Raw genomic sequence first — 19,534 nt, 5'->3', positions numbered from 1 at the left:
CCCTGATTCTTCTCACACCACAGATAAATCCATCAGCAAGTGCTGTGAAGTCCATCTTCACATTCATCCATAATCCCTTCACTTCCCACTATTTCCCTGCTCACACCCCAGTCAAGGTAAGCAATGTCTCCATTCTGGAATACTGCACTCCTTTCCCACTGTTTTCCCCACTGCCTCACTGGTCCCCACCTCTCAATTCTGTTCTCAGCACAGCAGCCAGAGAGAAGCTTTCAAAGGATAAGTCCTACCATATCCCACTTTTCAAAACTGTCCTCTAACTCCCCATGTCATTCAGAGCAAAGGTCAACATCCTTCCCACACCCTCCAGGGCTACCTGCTCTAGCCACACCTTGGACCTCACTTCAGTTTCTGTGTGTCCAGCCCTTCTGGCCTCTTTGTCCTTCCAGGAACACAGACAATTTCCTGCCCTAGTGCATCTACCCTGAAGTTTCCCTGCCTGAAAAGAACTTTCCCAGACATCCCTGTAGACAGCTCCTCACATCCCTCAAATCTTTACTCCAAGGTCACATTTGCAACAAGGCCCATGCTGACCACCCAGCACAACAGCCACCTCCCTGTCCCCACAGCCCACACTCTGAATCACCTGCCACACAGCACTTGCCACCTTCTAACTCAGCATCTTCTGTTCCTACTCTGCTTATACTATATCTATCATCTGCCTACAGAGGTGTCCAATTTTTTGGCTTCACTGGGCCACATGGGAAGAAGAAGAATTGTCTTGAGCCACACAAAAAATACACTAATGACAGCTGATGAGCAGAAAGAATAGAAAAAAAAGTTCAGGCATAATTTTCATGATATTTGCCACCACAGATAAGCAAAAAAGTTCTCACATTCAAAGCTGTCCTGGGTCACATGCAGCGGGTTGGACAGCTTGCATCAAGAATGTATGCACCACAAGGCTGGAAATTTTTCAGTTTTTACTTTAATGATGTTTTCTAAATGCAGAAACAGTCATATCCCTAGCAGACAACAAATGTCAGTTGAATGAATGATCACTGTAGAGCACCTCTATATTCTAAAGGCAATATCTTTATTAATGTAGCCTCAGGTCAAATGCTGTTTCATGGCAGCTAAAGAACAACATCATCTCACACCACCATCAGTGCCACCAGTGCTTTTCTCACCAGGGCTGCTTGTGTGTCCTCCTTCCCTTCCTCCTCCCACACGAATCCTCCTGCACACTGCAGCACACAACCATATTTTTCTGTTCAGGAAAGATAATCCTAGGCTTCTGGGTCCAATTTTTCAACCACCTATGAATCTAAATTAGACTCTGCTTTATAAATCCATGAGTTTGGATTGGAGCCAGCACTAGGATTACTACAACTCAGGGCAGGAAGAAGAGTAGGAGAGCAGAAGAGGAGCTCCAACAGAAAGTTACCTGTGATAAGAAACTATGGGACCCATCCTCTCTGTAAATTTCAGAATCTGCTTCCTTTAAGAAGGCTAGGGAAAAAGATGGAAAGTACAATCCAGGAAAGAGACCTGGAAGGAGGGCGAGAGATACAGGGGTCTGAAAGTTTGTCTCTTGATACTGGAAGGACTTCTATGTGTAAGGACCACCCTAGGTAACATCCAAGTCCCTGTGATCACAGGTCTTGATGAGACAGAGTTCTACTGAAGGGCCAAGGGCAATGGAGCAGCAAAGATGACCCAGCCGAGCTGTGACCACATAAAGCCCACAGTGGCCTGAGAACCCACTGGGCACAGCCCCATCTACTCTCCTCCCCTGCAACAAATCAGCACAAGAAACACGTGGACTCTGGAAGGTTCTCATGTCTTCCATTTATTTTGTCTCTCAAATTTTAGGAATCTTCTCCTTTAATTAACCCATCAACCTCTCATGGAATAATTTGAAAAAAGTAAATTTATACTCAGATTCTAATTTTGATAGGAAAGCAAGAAGTTACAGCTCAGTGCACCATGAAGTTGAGACAGAGATGGAGACATCCCAGCCCCACCTCTCTGGAACAGGAAAGGTGATGGGGGAAGGAATGCAGGTCACTGTGGGGAAGAGGGTCATGGTGGACATGGGGGTGGGGTGGTCTCCCCACCTCCTCACATTATGCTTACAGGAACACAGACACATTCAGATGCCTTTGCAGAAACAGAAGTCAGGGTTCTTGAAGTCACAAAGGGAAAACGTGAACAAATCTTGCCACTCAGTCCCACACAAGCAGCTGTCTCACACTGCAGAAAAACATTCATGAACAAATTCATATCTGTCACAGTGAGGGGTGACACTTTAAACAGCCCATCACATGCTCAATACATCCAAGTCAAAGAAACTCCATAGCACAGCTATGTCCACTGTTCCCCCCAACACCCCACACACATCAGGTCCCCAGGGTCTCACATTTACAAGCTGTGAGAGACATCAGAGCCCTGGACACTGTCACTGCCTGGGGTACAACAAAAACAGAACCTAGTCAGAGCCCACAGGAGATGTGGCTAGAGGAGGAACTGTGGGCTGGGTGAGCTCCCCCATGGTCTCCCGACCACAATATCCCAAGGATTTCAGGGATCAGCCCCCTTCATACTTACTTGCAGCTTGAGAGTAGCTTCCTCCTTTTCTATCTGTTGGAAGAAAATGTCCTGTGAGAGGCCAGAAAGGTGGCATGGCCATGAGGTCCTAGAGGAACCTCCTAGTCTTGGACCCTCGAGAAGTTTCCAGAAATGTGTGACTGCAGACCAGGGCAGGATCAGGAAAAACAAGGAAAGCAGATGTAGGTCTGGGACCAACTGCCCTCCTAAGGTCTGTCCTCAGCAGGGACCTTCCCCTGACCTGTGACTGCTGGGATCAGGTCCCCATCACTACAATCATCAAGGTGATAAATCTGTCCTTCCTTGTCACAGGTGCTTTACAAAAGAGTAGGTGCTGGCACACAGGGCCAGTCTGGGTTGGCCATGAGTGTGGATGGTGCTTTCCAGTAACCGGGAGGGCATTTCTACCTGGGGCTTGGAACCTCAGTGAGACAAGAAATCTCAGACCCCACCTGTCACCCCTTCCTCACCTGAGCTCTTCTTCCTCCATAGCACAGCAGCAACCACAGCTCCAGTGATGACAGCTACAAGGACAACCAGGCCAGGAACGATACCCACGATGGGGATGGTGGGCTGGAGAGACAGCTCTGGGAAAGGAGGGGAATGTGAGGGTTCTGACCCTCAGGCCCCAGACTCGACCCTGCTAAAGGTCTCCAGAGGGGCTCCTGCTTTCCCTAAGAGACATGATCCCCCCATCTCCCTCCTTACCCCATCTCAGGGTGAGGGGCTTGGGCAGACCCTCATGCTGCATATGACACGTGAATCTCTGCTCCTCTCCAGAAGGCACAACCACAGCCACCCACTTCTGGAAAGTTCCATCCCCCGCGGGCCTGGTCTCCCTGAGCTCCATGTCCTGGGTCTGGTCCTCCCCATCTCACTGCCAGGTCTGTCTGATCTCCGCAGGGTAGAAGCCCAGGGCCCAGCACCTCAGGGTGGCCTCATAGTCAAAGACAGGGTGGTGGGTCACGTGTGTCTTGGGGGGTCTGCAAGGAAGAGTCAGAAAACTCGAGCTCTTTGCATCTCTCATGGGACACCCCAGCAGCACTCATGTGGCCATCTTGAGAATGTACAGGACACCCGGGGTGGGGAAGGGAGCACAGAACCCAGACAGCAGCCTGGACACAGGCACCTGGGATAATCTCCTATTCCTTGGAAAGTTCTAGTCTCTGAGCGGGGGAGCAGGGACTTCTGGTCCTGACCTGAGTGGAGGCCGAGGGACTCAGAGGAGCTGGAGTCAGATCCCCACATACATTGAGTGTGGGGCAGAGAACAAGGCTTGAGGGGAAAAGTCCTGGTACCTAAGGCTGCTGTGGGGTCAAAGGGAACCCCTGATCAGTATTTCAAGGATTGTCTTCCCCCCCACCCCCTTAGAGACTTCATCCCTTCATTGTCCCAGAGAGCAGGGCGGGCCCTCAGAGTCACCCTCTGGTACAGGATCTGGAAACCCAGGAGGATTCCTCTCCCTCAGGACCGGAGGGAGGGCAATATTCTGGTGGTGTTGCCATTTTCTTCCCCTCCTTGTGCGAGGCCAGCCCAGGAGATCTACAGGAGATCTAGGAGGCACCCTATGGCCCCTGGTACCCGCGCGCTGCAGCGTCTCTTCCCTTTCTCCAGGTGTCTGCGGAGCCACTCCACGCAGGTGCCCTCCAGATAGGCTCTCTTCGCTCAGCCACATGGCCGCCTGCCACTTGCACTGGGTGATCTGAGCCGCCGTGTCCGCGGCGGTCCAGGAGGGCAGGTTCTCATTCAGGGCGATGTAATCCTTGCCGTCGTAGGCGTACTGTTCATACCCCCCGGAGGAGGCGCCCGTCGGGCCCCACGTCGCAGTCAAACATTACTGTGGGGTGTGAGACCCTGGCTCAGTTCCCGCGGTCAGCCCCGCCCACCCAGCTCCGGCCGGGTCCGGCCCCTAGCAACCTGCAGAGATTTTGGCCTCAACTGAAGATGAAACAGGGTAAAGGCTTCTGGGGCTCTCCAGGGTCGAGGATCTCTGCAGGTCCCGCAGCCTCGGGGTCGATCTTGGACCCGGAGACTCAGGGGGACCAGGGCCGTCCGTGAGGCATGGAGCCGGGAGTAAGTGATATGCGTTCAGGGCCGGGGTCGCTCATCGGCCTCGTTCTGGTTGTAGTATCGGAGCGGAGTCCTCAGGTTCACTCAGCCAGTCTGTGCCTGGGCCTTGGCGCCCAGTGTCTGCAGCTCCCAATACTCCGGCCGCTCCCGCTCCATCCACCACGCCCGCGGCTCCATCCTCGGACTCGCGGCGTCACTGTCGAACCGCACGAACTGCGTGTCGTCCACATAGCCCACGGCGATGAAGCGGGGCTCCCCGCGGCCGGGCCAGGACACGGCGGTGCTGAAATACCTCAAGGAGAGGGAGCCTGGGAGCGCGGAGAGGCTGAGACCTGCCCGACCCTCCTCCCCGCGCGGCTCCCCGGGTCCCGCGCCCCCGCCGGGAGGGCCCCTCGCTCCTCCCTCCCCGCAGAGGCCGTTTCCTCCTGACCCCACACTCACCCGCCTTGGTCTCGGTCGGGGCCAAGGTCCCCGAGAGCAGCAGGAGGAGGGTTCGGGGCGCCATGACCCCATCGTCGGCGTCTGGGAAGACTCCGAGTCCCGGTGGGTGCGTGTGGACTTTAGAACCGGGGCGGCGCGACGCTGATTGTCTTCTCTAGCAACCCAACACTCAGTGGGAGTGAGAACTGGGTCCGCGTAGTGAGTGTCCAGGAAGAAGGACCCCGTCGCAGGTTGGGAGAGGGAGAAGAGAAACTCTGCGGAGATTAGGAATCCCCAACGCTGGGACTCCCCAGCCCATCCACCGCCTTCGGGGCCTGAGACTCAGAACCACCCCTGGGGCCCTGGGACGTCGCCCTGACCCGCTCCTCTTGTGCCAAGCCCTCTTTCTCAATGTCTCCCTGAGTCTTGGCCCAGGAGCTGTCTGAGAAACCGGGAAGAAACCCTCGGCTTGGGACCCCTCCCTCTCGCTTCACTTTTCATCCCGGAATTCCTGTCCCTGAAATGGACTCCCTGTCTCCCACTCTTACCTGTCCCCCTGGAGTCGTCTAGAAGAAAACTCACCCCAGGGAGCTTGGTGCCGGAGAAAGAGCTCGCCCTGGGAATGGAGGTGTAGAGACAGGGCTTTTTTTTTTTTTCTTTCTTTTTTCTTTTTCTTTAAATCTGGAAAAGTTGTGCCTGAGTGCATGAGACAGAATAGAGATCAGTTTGCTTTTTGTTTATTAACAACAGTGGGTAGCAGAATCTTGGTAATCCCTGAATGATCAGGAATCTAATCGGTAAAAAATGTGACTTTGGCCCCTTGATATATAAATGTATAAAATATATAAAAGCGTTACAACAGGACTCACAAAGCTCCTAAGTTTCACTTTCGCAGACAATGTATCTGTGACTCCCGCTTTTTGTATTTTAAATTTACCTTCATTCCATAGCCCTGTGTTTCTATGTGAGTCCAGAACATCTCCTCAATACAAAGTAGCCACTATGTTCCTGTATGTTGCAACCAGGAGTCAGTACAGACTTTATTCACCACAAAGTTGCAAGCGCTAAACGCAGTCACAATGCCCATCACCAGTGCTCATGCACTGCCAGGTTTTAGGAAGTATCCACATCTAAGTGGTGTGTATATTTTATAGGAACACTTAGTATTTTTAAAACCTGATTAATATAAAAAATTAGTTTTTAAGCAGATCCACTTAAGGTATTAAAGGCCAACTGCAAGTAACACCCTTCGAGGCTCTGTAGATGAATGTATTGAAATACTGTAAATCAATGTGTTCAAACCTAAGAGTTCTGCTGCTTTTGAATTCTGTCCCTCTGCTCCTTTTCCTCGCCTCCTGCATCCCCAACCCTTCCCTCCGTCCCTTGTATCCCTCAGGCCCTCCTCTCCCCTTAGTCCCCATCACACTGTCACTCCTGAATTGTGACACTGGCATTCTCCCATTACCTGCTACATGACTGTTCTCTCCACAGTGGTCCTGCCAATGTGAGTCAAAGTGTGTCATTTCTCCACCTAAAACACTCCAGTGGCTCCACCTCGGTCTTGTGAAGCTTCTAGAATGCCAGGCACGTGAGCATATGAGGGGACACCTGGTTCATTGTAGGGACTAAATTATTTTTTGTTGACTGCATGAATGAAATATGAGAGTATTAAATTGCATCACAGAAAATTATAAAATGTAAAACACTGAAAAAGTTAAGAAAGATTTTATTTTATGTAACTAGTGTGTATATCAATTCATCAGTTCATTCCATGAGTCTGTGGAGCCTGTGTATGAATTTTATAAGAGTGTGTAACAAATTGTCACAAACATTGGCTTTAAACAACACCCATTTATTGTATTCATTTATTTGTTTTTAGAGACAGAGTCTCCCGCTGTCATCCAGGGTGAAGTGCAGTCACATGACCATGGCTCACTGCAGCCTCAAACTCCTGGGCTCAAAGAATCCTCCTGCCTCAGTCTTCAGAGTAGCTAGGACTGCAGACAAGTGCCACCACGCCCAGCTAATTAAAAAAAAAAATTGTAGAGACGAGTGTCTTACTATATTACCCGGGCTGGTCTCAAACTCCTGGCTGCAAGTGATCCTCCTGTGTCAGCTCCTCAAATGTTAGGATTACAGGCGTGTGCTACCACGCCTGGCCAAACAACACCCATTATCTGTTTATAGTACCTTAGTCAGAAATCTGGGTGTGATGTAGATGGAATCTCTGTTCCGGGCTTCCCAAACCTGAGTCTTAATTTTGAATCCTTCTTTAGACTTATACAGAGGTGGCAGAATGCAGTTTCTAGCAGTTGTAAGACTGAGGTCCCTATTCCCTGCTGACTGTCAATGTAGAGAACAGAGAGGGCTGTGCTCAATTCTTGGTGCCCACCAGCGTTCTTTGCTACACAGCCCCTTCATTTTCAAAGCCCACAGTGGAGGAAACCCCTCATGCTGAGTGCCTCTCACACTGTGGATCTCTATGCTCAGCAAGAACCCAGTCCTTTCAAGGGCTCACCTGATTAGGACAGTCCAAGCAGGATAAACCTAGCCTAAAGTCAACTAATTGAGGCCCTTAATTATATCTGCTAAATCCCTTCACAGCAGCACCTACACTAGAGTTGGTTGAATAACTGGGGGAAGGTGAATGACCAGGAGGTGGTAGTTGTGGCCATAATAGAGTCAGCCTAGCAATGGTTGGATCTTCCTTTTGTGTTTAATTGGGACACAGTTGGAAATTGAAGTTCAAGTAAAGTGATCATTGTGAATGGTAATAAAATGCATCCTCTTCAGCTGTGGAAATTCTCCTTACCTTTTAAAACTAAGTTACATGTTTAATATCTTATAATTAATTTAGGCCAGGTGTGGTGGCTCACGCCTGTCATCCTAGCATCGTGGAAGGCAGAAGAAGGCAAATTTGTTGACTCCAGAAGTTCAAGATCAGCCTGGGCAACATGGTGAAGCCATCATCTCTACAAAAAAGTTAGAAAATTAGTCAGGCATGGTGGTTCATGCCTGTAGTCCCAGCTACTCAGGAGACTGAGATCAGAGGGTCCCTTGAGCCCAGCAGGTCGACACTGCAGTGCATGGTGATCATGCCACTGCACTCCAGCCTGGGTGACAGAGTGAGATCCTGTCTTAGAAATAATAATAATGATGATGATAAATTTAGAGTAAATGCATACTAACGTAATAATACACCCTGTCTTGTGAAAATGTATTAGTTATTTACTATTACATAACAAATTATGTAACACTTAGCAGCTCAAAACAACAAATATTCCTCATCTCTCACAGTTTCCAATGGTCAGGAATGCAGGAGAGGTTTCCCTGACTTCTGGCTCAGGGCCTCTCACAAGGTTGCAGTCCAGTTGTCAGCCTAGGCCTGCATCATCTAAGGGCTTCACTGGGGCTGAGCATTCACATGAAACATGGCTCAGTCACATGGCTCTTGGAAAAGGCCTAGTTCCTTGTTGTCTGTTCCTAGAAGGCCTCAGTTCTCAGCCACGTGAACCTTCCTGCAGGGCCACTTATGGCACAGCAGCTGGCTTCCCCCAGAGTTCATGATCTCAGAGACAGAGAGGAGAAGGTGGAAGCCTCAGTGAGTTTTATGTTCTACACCCTAACTCACAAACTGCTATGTCAACATTACTCTATTAGTTAGAATTTATACTATTCTGTTCTCTCACTACTGTAAAGAAATACCCGAGACTGGGTAATTTAAAAAGAAAAAAGGTTTAATTGACTCACAGTTCCGCATGGCTGAGGAGGGTACCTCTGGAAACTTACAATCATGGCAGAAGACATGGTGGCAGGAGAGAGAAAAGCAGAGTGAAGTGGGGAAAAATCCCTTATATTGTATATATACAACATGGAATGTTATGCAGCCCTGAAAAGGCACAAGATCAAGTCCTTTCAGGAATATGAATGAAGCTGGAAGCCATTATCCTCAACAAACTAAATAAACTAACAGAGTAACAGAAAACCAAACACCACATGTTCTCACTTATAATTGGGAGCTGAGCAACGAGAACACATGGACACCGGGAGAGGAACAACACATATTTGCCTGTTGGTGGAGGGCAGTGGTGGGGGGATCATTAGGAAAAATAGGTTCAATCATTGACTTCCACAGTGGTTGAACCAATTTACGTTTCCACCAACAGATCTCATGAAAATTCACTTACTATCATTAGAACAGCTTGGGGGAATCGTCCCCATGATTCAGTTACGTCCCGTGAGGTCCCTCCCTGAGTATGTGGGGATTACAATTAGCATGACAATTGAAGATGAGATTTGGGTGGGAACACAGAACTGGGCCATATCAGAAGTGCATCATTAATTCCAAGCCACACTCAAGAGAGGGAATTAAGCTGTACCTCTGGAAGGGAGCAGTATTAAAGGATTTGCATCTATGTTAAAAGCAAAATTCAAACTATTGTTTCAGGATTTTGTAAATCAAAGTCTTTTTTTATCTAATTGTTTTTCTTTAATGCTTTAAGCTTGTTTTTAAATTTAATTTAATGTTATTTTAAGTTCCAGGGTACCCGTGCAGGATGTGCAGGTTTGTTACATAGGTAAACGTGTGCCATGGTGGTTTTCTGCACCTATCAACCCATCACCTAGGTATTAACCCCAGCATGCATTAGCTGTTTTTCCTAATGCTCCACCAACCACTGCCCTCTCCCAGCAGGCCCCAACAACTGTGTTGTTCCTCTCCCTTTGTCCACGTGTTCTCATTGTTCAGCTCCTAATTATAAGTGAGAACATGCAGTGTTTGGTTTTCTGTTCCTGTGTCAGTTTGCTGAGGATAATGGCTTCCAGCTTCATCCATATCCCTGCAAAGGACTTGATGTCATTCCTTTTTATAACTGCATAATATTCCATGGTGTATAGGTACCATATTTTCTTTATCCAGTCCATCATTGATGGGCTTTTGGGTTGATTCCATGTCTTTGCTATTGTGAATAGTGCTGCAATGAACATACATATGCATGTATCTTTATAACAGAATGATTTATATTCCTTTGGGTATATACCCTCTAATGGGATTGTTGAGTCAAATGGTATTTCTGGTTCTAAATCTTTGAGGAATCGCCACACTGTCTTCCACAATGGTTGAACCAATTTACATGTCCATCAATAGTGTAAAAGCATTCCTACTTCTCCACAAGCTCAGCACTTCTGTTCTTTCTTGACTTTTTAATAATTGCCGTTCTGACTGGCATGAGATGGTATCTCATTGTGGTTTTGACTTGCATTTCTCTAATGATCAGTTATGTTGAGCTTTTAAAATATGTTTTTTGGCCACATGTATGTCTTTAGAGAAGTGTCTGTTCATGTCCTTTGTCCACTTTTTAATGAAGTTTTTTTCATATAATTTGTTTACGTTCTTTGTAGATTCTGAGTATTAGACCTTTGTCAAATAGATAGATTGCAAAAATTTTCTCCCATTCTGTAGGATGTCTGTTCACTCTGATGATGGTTTCTTTTGCTGTGCAGAAGCTCTTTTGTTTAATTAGATCCCATTTGTCAATTTTTGCTTTTGTGGCAGTTGCTTTGCTGATTTCATCATAAAAATCTTTGCTGATGCCTATGTGCTGAATGGTATTGCCTAGAAATTTTCCAGGGTTTTTCTAGTTTTGGGTTTTACATGTAAGTCTTTAATCTATCTTGAGTTAATTTTTGTGTAAGGTGTAAAGAAGGGGTCCAGTTTCAATTTTCTGCATATGGCTAGCCAGTTCTCCCAGCACCGTTTATTAAATAGGGAATCCTTTCCCTATTGCTTGTTTTTGTCAGATTTTGTTGCAGATCACATGCTTGCAGATGTGTAGTCTTATTTCTGAGTTCTCTATTCTGTTCCATTGGTCTGTGTGCCTGTTTTTGTACCAGTACCATGCTGTTTTGGTTACTGTAGCCTTGTAGTATAGGGTTTTTTTGTTTTGTTTTTTGTGTTTTTTTTGACGGAGTCTAGCTCTGTTGCTGAGGCTGGAGTGCAGTGGTGAGATCTCGGCTCGCTGCAAGCTCTGCTTCCTGGGTTCAAGCCCTTTTCCTGCCTAGCCTCCCGAGTAGCTGGGACTACAGGCACCTGCCACCATGCCTGGCTAATTTTTTTGTATTTTTCATAGAGACAGGGTTTCACTGTGTTAGCTAGGATGGTCTCGATCTCCTGACCTGGTGATCTGCCCAACTTCGCCTCCCAAAGTGCTAGGATTACAAGCATGAGCCACTGTGCCTGGCCTAAACTTTTAAAATAAGTGTGTAATACTTGATATTGATGACGTGTTCTGAAAACAGAGCTGAAGGAATTGAGTTAAAAGCCACTGTCCTGGCTGCAGAATCATAGCAGGGAGTTTTATTCAGACTCTGTTAGTAACTTCCTGTTGGTTGTTTCTCATACACCGTGGCAGTGTACTTTTGACATCTAGATTCAGAAAATGCTTACTGATAGCACAATCACATAGGGTTATTTTATATGCTAGGAATATTTCATAATAAAAAGGAAAAAATGGAGGAAGGGAGTGAAAGAAGGAGGAAGAAAGGAAGGAGTGAAAGAAGAAAAGAAGGAAAAGGAAGAGGAAGAAAAGGGAAGGAAAAAGGAACGAGAAGGAGGGAGAGTAAGAGCTTAAATGGAAATAAAGAAGAAAGAGAGGGAGGGAGAGCAGAAGGAAGGAGAAAGGGAAGGAACGAAGGAGAAAATAAACTAAAATAAAGAAAAGAATAGGTGTTGAGAAATGAGAAACCCTATGTATGGTTAATATTATCAAAGTGGGAGGAAATAAAACAGGTGTAGTTAACCTCTATAGAATAATGGAAATGTAAGAGGACTTCATTAGTTATCCATTGCTGCATAACAAACTACCCCCAAATTTAGTGACTTAAAGTAAGAAATATCGTCAAACTCAAAAACATAATACAAATACCAGCCAAATGGAGCCAATGCAGGTAGAAGAAGTTCAATAAACAAAAGGATTTTACAAATTGGAATAAATAAGAGATCACTGGTGTGCAGATGAAAATGATTTTGTAGTACAAATACTCCAAAAAGCAAGTGCCATCATGAAATTAAAGTTATAGCATTTTATTAGGGGACACACCTGACAGAGATGATGTGGCAAGGGAGGTAGGTTACCCTGGGAAAGTCAACAGACCAAGATCCAAGTGTCAGTGACCCCCAGTGATGGACAGAAGGAGAGAAGGTTTAACGGACGTGTCCTAGACCACAGGCAATCTAAGGAGAGTTGAGCAAGGCCATGGAGGAGTCCTGGAGCTACAGCTGGCCATCAGAGGAGTCCCGTGTCTCCCAAGAATGTCCTGCCTTAGTGTCACTGGTATGACCCATCACTGTTTGGGAACAGCCCATGGAAAGCAGAGCCTCAGCACCAATGCTACTGAGGGTGTCAGAGCACAGGAGCACGGCCTTGGAGGATTACCCAAGAGTGTGACTCAAACCTTCTGCCCTGACAGGTCTGGGGCCTTGGAAATCAAATCCTCTCAGGCTGAATTGCTGGATGATTCTGCTCATACTTACAATGGGGCAAGGGAAACCAGAAGGCTCACAGGTGGACCTCTGGTTTCCACACACACTTCTACCCTCATTGTGTGAAAGTAGCCATGCCTCCTCCTGGGGATGAGGATGTATTACCTGGGCCTGGAGAGGAGGAGAATCCTCTTCTCACCAAGTGGTCTCTGGGCACACACTGTCCAAACTTCTCTGGTGACAACCGTAATGTGTATTTCTGTGAGCTGTCTTTTGTCTCCTTTAAAGGGTACCCTCCTTTGGAAACCAGAACCTTGTGTCTTGCACAGCCCAGTGTTGGGAGATAAAATATGCAAAATACCCAATTGAGTGAATCTAAGAGATTGGACATGGAGCCAAACTTGCTTCCACCTTTTGATTTCTGGACCCACATGTTCTTCCTATTGAGATCACAGCACTGTAGAGATGTCTCTGATTCAAACAATGCACCGTGTCCTGAAAGATGGCACCCACCCCTCAGAGTGCTTCCTTCAGGCTGGCACTGGGTTATGCCTGTAGAAGACCTGTCCAGCATTCTTTGTGGCTGGCAGCCCCTGTGGTGCAGATGGTGATAGGATTAGTGGAACCCATAGCCATGGAAACACTGAAACTTTCCCTGCCAAGTGGGTCCTTCAGGCAGATAATGGGCTAGGAGCACTGCCTAGCCTGCGGATCAGGAATGTCAACAGCACCCAGAGAGTGGTGCTGGCTGAGTGTCTGAGAGCAGGACAGGAAAACCCACCCATAGAATAGGTGCCTAACCCTGTGAAGATGAACCTCTGGCCCTGCCAAGATGGAAGTAGTTAAAAGTAGTCAACTTGTCACTTAGTAGGTAGTCACGTAAAGAAATAGTGCCCCACTGGGGCACATCATGGGACTCAAATGCTGATGAGTTGGACATTCAGAGGTGGCAGCAGCTGGATCTGCAGTAGTGGGGAGTCAGTGCTGCTGGCCCCATATGTAGCCTGATGCCTGCCACTGTGGTTGCTCCATTCATGCGCCCATCCTACCAGGCCTGCACTGACCCATGGTGAAGGTAGCTAACTTCCATTTGTCTGTTTGCTTGTTCAGTGCCACTTCAGACTTGGGTGTTTTCTGGGGTGTCAACATGGGATTCAAGCACAACCCAGCTGGACCATTTTCACCTCATAATGGATGCTGTTGGGCCTGTGCAATCTATGACTTTGTGGGTCACACAGGCACTTGGAACCCCATAGTTGCTTGGTGTCCCGTGGTCAAACATTCTATGGAATCAGGGCAAGGAACACTAAAAGTTGCTTCTAACATGTGGCATATGTCTCTGCCATAGATGACATGATCTTACTCCAGAATCCCAGGCCAGAGACCCTACTGTCCTCTCCTGAAGGGCAGATGGTCACATTCCAGAATGAGCGAGTCTCCTACCACTTCTGTTCAACTGAGGAGGAAACATGACACAGTCAGAATAAGGCATGTAAAGGACAAAGCAAGGCAGGAACACACAGCACACATGCAGACACTGGTGTACTGCCTGGGTTCAGAGGATGGACTTGCAGGTGGGGGGAGAGATGTAATATGATGAGAGAAAACAGAGACCCCACATGGAGGCCAGGAAAACATCCCAAGACAGCATCAAAGGCCAGGGGGCATGAACCAGTCAAGTGTCCATGATGCATTAGGTGATCATGCCCTACATGATGGGATTGAAGACACAGTAAGGAATAGGGAGGACCTAAGGGTTTCATGAAATCAGCACTCACTGTGGAGGAGACGTCTGTCTCATCAGGCAGCTCCTAACACTGACCTCAAAGCGATGCGGCCCATCACTGAGAATCCTGCATCATTCTCATCTGACACAAACATGATGGCCAAGCCCTGTTCCAAACCAGCCTACTCTAGTCACCTGGAAGGAGACAGGTGGTAGAACTAGAAGACCCCAAAGTAGGAAGACAGCCAGAGGGAGGGATGATGATGTGAAGTGTGAAAAGACACAGAAAATAAGTGGGTAGGAGAGTGGATGTCCCTATGTGTGGAGCTTACCTCATTCACACAGGTCTCAGAATCCTCAGGCATGTCATAGGTAAAGGCAGTTTCACCTGCTCCATGTCCATGCCTGGGCAAAATGGGGTTGATAGCCAAGAATTAGTCTTTAAAAATCTTTTGGGGTCATTCTCAGACAAGTGCAGAACAGCAAAAACTGTTAGTCACCTGAGGTTCATTCTCCTTCTCAGGTTCAGAAATGAACCACATGTAAGAGAAACCAAAGGCTGTAATTCTCATGGCATCCAGAAAACTGGACTAGGGACCTGGAGAGCCATGTGCTTCTCATTGCTCCACGACTCACGTGCTGTGTAACCTCAGGACAAGCTCTCTACTCCCAGGGCCTCTTTGATTCATCTGTGAATCATGGACAAACACCTCCATTCTAGCAACCTTACTGAAATGCAGGGAGGGCCAAGTGATCAATGCGGAGGAAAAAAGTGATGACATTTACTCCTAGACAAGACTCTTTAGGAAAATGTACTTTAAAAGCAGGAGAAAACATAGTACCTGCCATCCCCTGCCAAAAAGCCTCTTTGTTTAGCAATTATGATTGTTCATCATCTTTCTATAAAATTAGGGCAAAACTAGCTCACTCAATATCTCAAATAACTTAAACACAATTGTGATTCTATGTCCACAACTTTTGCTCTGTGTGAAACTGAAGAGAAATGGGGACACATCCATGTTTGTGTGGTGGCCACAAAGGCTTGGAAATGACCCTGTATCATCCATTTTTCATTGTCTCACTCTATGCTTGGAGTCCCAGGTAATTCATACTCTTAAAAAAAATCACATGTTGATACATAGGACAGGGTAGAAAAGGTAATATTTCTGTTTTAATTTGTTAGGGCTGCCATAACAAAGTACCACAGGCCGGGTGAGTGAAATAATAAATATGTATTTTCCCACAGTTCTGGAGCCTGCAGGTGCAAGGTCAACGTGCTGCAGGGTTGTTTTCTTCTGAGGCCTCTCTCCTGGGCTTGTAGATGGCCACTTCTCTCTTCTCAACATAGGACTTCAACATATGAATTTTGGCTGGGGAGGGACACAATTCATCTCATAGTAGCGTGGATCATACTGGTGGTGGATATTCTAAAATATAAAAAAGAGTATATCCTTTGGCCTGATGCTTCTCTTAGTTTTCTGAAATTGTGGTCTTACAAAAAAGGACAAGAAGCAAAGTTTTGTTTTTCCCAGAAGGTGAACCCTCCCTAAGTCTGGGTAATCCCAGACACCAAGAAGAGGTGTATGCAGTTCTCCAAAGTCTTACTTTCTCCAGGAATTCTGTTTCTGCCTTTTTAACTGGGAAGAAGATTCTCTCAGGAGAGCCACCTCTTCTGATGCTGTATGGGCTTCATTCTGCTGGGACTTACAAAAGATAAAAGTTGATATTAATAAAAAGAAAATATTTGCAATTTTTTATCATGGTCATATTTTCGTACTGTTTAAAATGTCCCATATTGTGTTGAGTTTGTTGTAAAGTAATACATAACATTTGTACATGTTTATGGGGCACATGTGATCATTTGACACATGCTCAGAATGTGGAGTAATCAAGTCAGAGTGTTTAGGGAATCCATCGCCTCAAGCATTTATCTTTTCTTTGTGTCGGGAACATTTAAAATCCACTCTTCTAGCTATTTGAAATACACATAAGTTTTAGCTTTAGTTGGCCTGCTGTGCTTTAGAACATTAAAACTTATTTTTTGTATATAACTGTACATTTGTACCCATTAATCTACCTTTCTGCATATTCCCACCCCTACATTCTTCCCAACCTCTGGTAACTGTCATTCTACTCTCTACCTCCGTGAAATTAACTTTTTTAGCTCACACATATGAGTGACAACATGTGATATTTGTCTTTTCTTGCCTGGCTTATTTCACCTAACATGACCTCTGGTTCCATCCATGTTGCTGCAACTGACAGGATTTCATTCTTTTTTTTTTTTTTTTAATGGCTGAATTGCATTCCATTGTGTATATACTGCAGTTACTTTACTCATTCATCCATTGATAAATTCACCCATTAATTTCACATCTTTGCTATTGTGAATAGTACTTCAACAAACATGGGCATGCAGGTACTCTTTTGATATGTTGATTTCATTTCCTTTGGATAAATACCCAGAAGTAGAATTGTTGCATCAGATAGTAGTTCTATTAATAGTTTCAGTTTGTTGAGAAATCACTCTACTGTTTCCCATCATGGCTGCACTAATTTACATTACCACAAACAATGTATAACAGTTCTCCTTTGTCCACTTGCTCACCAGCATCTATTTTTATTTTTTAACAATAGCCATTCTAACAGGGTAAGATATATCTCATTGTAGTTCAATTTACATTTTCCTGGTATTTAGTGATGTTGTGTGTTTTTCACACACCTGTTGTCCACTTGCATGCCTCCTCTTGGGATATGTCTATTCAGATCCTTTGTCCACTTTTTAATTAGAGTATTTGTATTTTTTACTGCTAAGTTTTGAGTTCCTTGTATATTCTAGATATTAGTCTAGAATATAGTAATTGGATGGATATACTAGTTGGATGAATACTTACTGAATATTTTTGCTATTCAACAGGTTATTGCTTCATTCTGTTGGATGTTTCCTTTGCTGTGCAGAAGCTTTTTAGCTTAATATAGTCTCATTTGTCTATTTTTACTTTTTTTGTCTGTGCTTTTGAGGTCTTAGCCATAAAATCTTTGCTGAGACTCATGTCCTGTAGTGTTTCCAGTATGTTTTCTTCTAGTAGTTTTATAGTTCTGGGTCTTGTGTTTAAGTCTACAATCCCTTTTGAGTTGATTTTTGTATATGGTGAGAGACAGGGGTCTAGTGACATTCTTCTGCATTTGGTAGCATTTTCCCAACACCGTTTATTTAAGATATTGTTCTTTCCCCAGTGTATATTCTCGGTTCCTTTGTCAAAGGAACTCCTTTGAGAGTTCTCATTAAGAAGCAATGTTTAGTTTCACCAAATACTTTTCTGCATCTGTTGAGATGATAATATGGTTTATGTCCTTAATTCTGTTGATGTGGTATATCACATATTTTGATTCACATATGTCAAACAATCCTTGCATCCCTGGTATGAAACTCACATGATTATGATGTATTGTTTTGATGTGTTGTTGGATTTTGTTGCTAAAATTTTCAATTGCCATTTTTTATTACTAACATTTAAATTTTTATTGTAAGCATTTTAAACTTGTAAAATTTACATATACTGAAATAATCAGATCTGTATCAAATTCATCAATGAATTTTGACAAATACAGTCATATCACCCATGCCACTGTCAATATACACAATATTCTCCTTTTTCTGCCTTCAACTTAGCCCCCTTTCCCCAGTAGCCATTGATCTGATGACTATCATGATAGAGTAGCTCTTCCTGTTTCAAAACTTTATACATATCCACTCATCCCAGATGGCCTCCCTCATGTCTGGCTTTTTGCAGTTGGTGTAATATCTATGTGGTCTACCCAGATTGTTGCATATATCAGTAGTTCATTCATTTTTAATACTGGTAGTATTCCATTGTATCATTGAGTCACAATTTTTTTGTACATTGTGGGGATATTCCCGATTTTTATTGTTACAAATAAAGGAACTATGGACATTATTGTACAGGGATTCTTGCACATAATCTTTATGTCTCTTGAGTAAATACCTAGGAGTGGAAATGCTAGCCATAGAGTACTAGCTCGTTTAGCTTTATTAGGTGATATAAAACTGATTTTCAGAGTGGCTGTTTTATATTCTTATAGGCAACGGATGAGACTGTTTCACATCCTTGCCAACATTTATATTTATTAATCATTTAAATTTCAGCCTTTCTAATAAGTGCTTAGTGGTTTCTCACTGTGGTTTTACTTGGCATTTTCCCCTGATGACTATTGGCTATTTGTGTGTCTTTTTTGTAATGTTATAGAAGATTTCTCTAAAGATTGTGGAAGGAGCTAGATAAACATTATTTCTCTTTCCCTAAGTGCTAGACCTAAAGCGGAATGTTTAGAATCCATCCACACTTCCCAGTCTGGCCCCCCACTCAATCCTATATTTGCCCCCTAAAATCCCCACTCCTTCATCCCTCTTTTATATTCTATCCTCTTCATTCTGGCTCCAGCTCACACTCCTCCAGGAAGTCTGTTACTGTGAAGGTCACTAACATGCTCACTATTGTCATCTCTCCATCTGTCTGTACCTCTCCACAGCTTTCCTCACACTCAATAACTCTTTTCTTATTTTGCTCAGTTCCTGTGGATTCACTTCACAAATATTAATTCGAAGTAGTCCTAGCTGGAAGAAGGAATAGAAAATTATAAAAAATCTTTGTGAAGGCACCACCCAGGTTTGTCAATTGGTGACATTTTAATGTTATTGGCTGTATGTGGTATACACAGAAGAATGATAGAAATGTATGTAGATAGCCTTGATTTTTCACAGTTCTGACATGCATGTGTTTCAGTTAATACTGTACTGAGCAAATCAAGAATTGCAGGTGGATGTGTGTCTTGAATTTGGTGTATTCTGTTATATTTTTACTAAGTTTTAGGAAGTCTCCTTGTTTGAAGTCTTTTAGACTTGTTATTTTAGACCGGTCTCACTCTGTCACCCATGCTTGACTGCAGTGGCACAAACACAGCTCACTGTACCTCAACCTCCCAGGTTCAAGTGATCAACCCACCTCAGCCACCCAAGTAGCTGGGAGTATAGCTGTGCTCCACTACACCGGGCCAATTTTATGTTTTTTGGAGACAGGGGTTTTTGCCATGTTTCCCAGGCTGGTCTCAAACTCCTGAACTCAAGTGATCTACCCACCATGGCCTCCCAAAGTGCTAGGATTACAAGTCAAGGCCATCTTGCCTGGCTTTGCTTTTAGACTTCTTTTAAATAGTTTCTTTCTGATTTTATCATTCATTTGCTTGCTTTT

General features: G+C 45.0%; 1 protein-coding gene and 1 pseudogene across 2 annotated transcripts in view; one reads left to right on the top strand and one right to left on the bottom strand.

Annotated features, from left to right (window-relative positions):
- The window catches only part of LOC117088395 (putative uncharacterized protein ZNRD1-AS1), a 32,829-nt gene extending 30,837 nt beyond the window's left edge, over nucleotides 1-1,992 (top strand). Inside the window, exon 3 of the transcript XR_004439189.1 lies at nucleotides 1,919-1,992. The gene's annotated coding sequence lies outside the window, so the exon portion shown is untranslated. The remainder of the gene's footprint in view (nucleotides 1-1,918) is intronic.
- Nucleotides 1,892-5,545, bottom strand: LOC117088423 (annotated as a pseudogene). The gene is made up of 8 exons (XR_004439202.1): nucleotides 5,080-5,545; nucleotides 4,681-4,946; nucleotides 4,115-4,426; nucleotides 3,277-3,551; nucleotides 3,039-3,155; nucleotides 2,569-2,601; nucleotides 2,381-2,426; nucleotides 1,892-2,214 (listed from the first exon to the last, which is right to left on the bottom strand). The product of XR_004439202.1 is annotated as a patr class I histocompatibility antigen, A-126 alpha chain-like (transcript).
- Between the last annotated feature and the right edge of the window lie 13,989 nt (nucleotides 5,546-19,534).

Source organism: Trachypithecus francoisi, unplaced genomic scaffold, assembly GCF_009764315.1.
Source record: "Trachypithecus francoisi isolate TF-2019V2 unplaced genomic scaffold, Tfra_2.0 Lachesis_group10, whole genome shotgun sequence".
Lineage (NCBI taxonomy): Eukaryota > Metazoa > Chordata > Mammalia > Primates > Cercopithecidae > Trachypithecus > Trachypithecus francoisi.
This window is presented reverse-complemented; position numbering and strand designations above follow the sequence as displayed.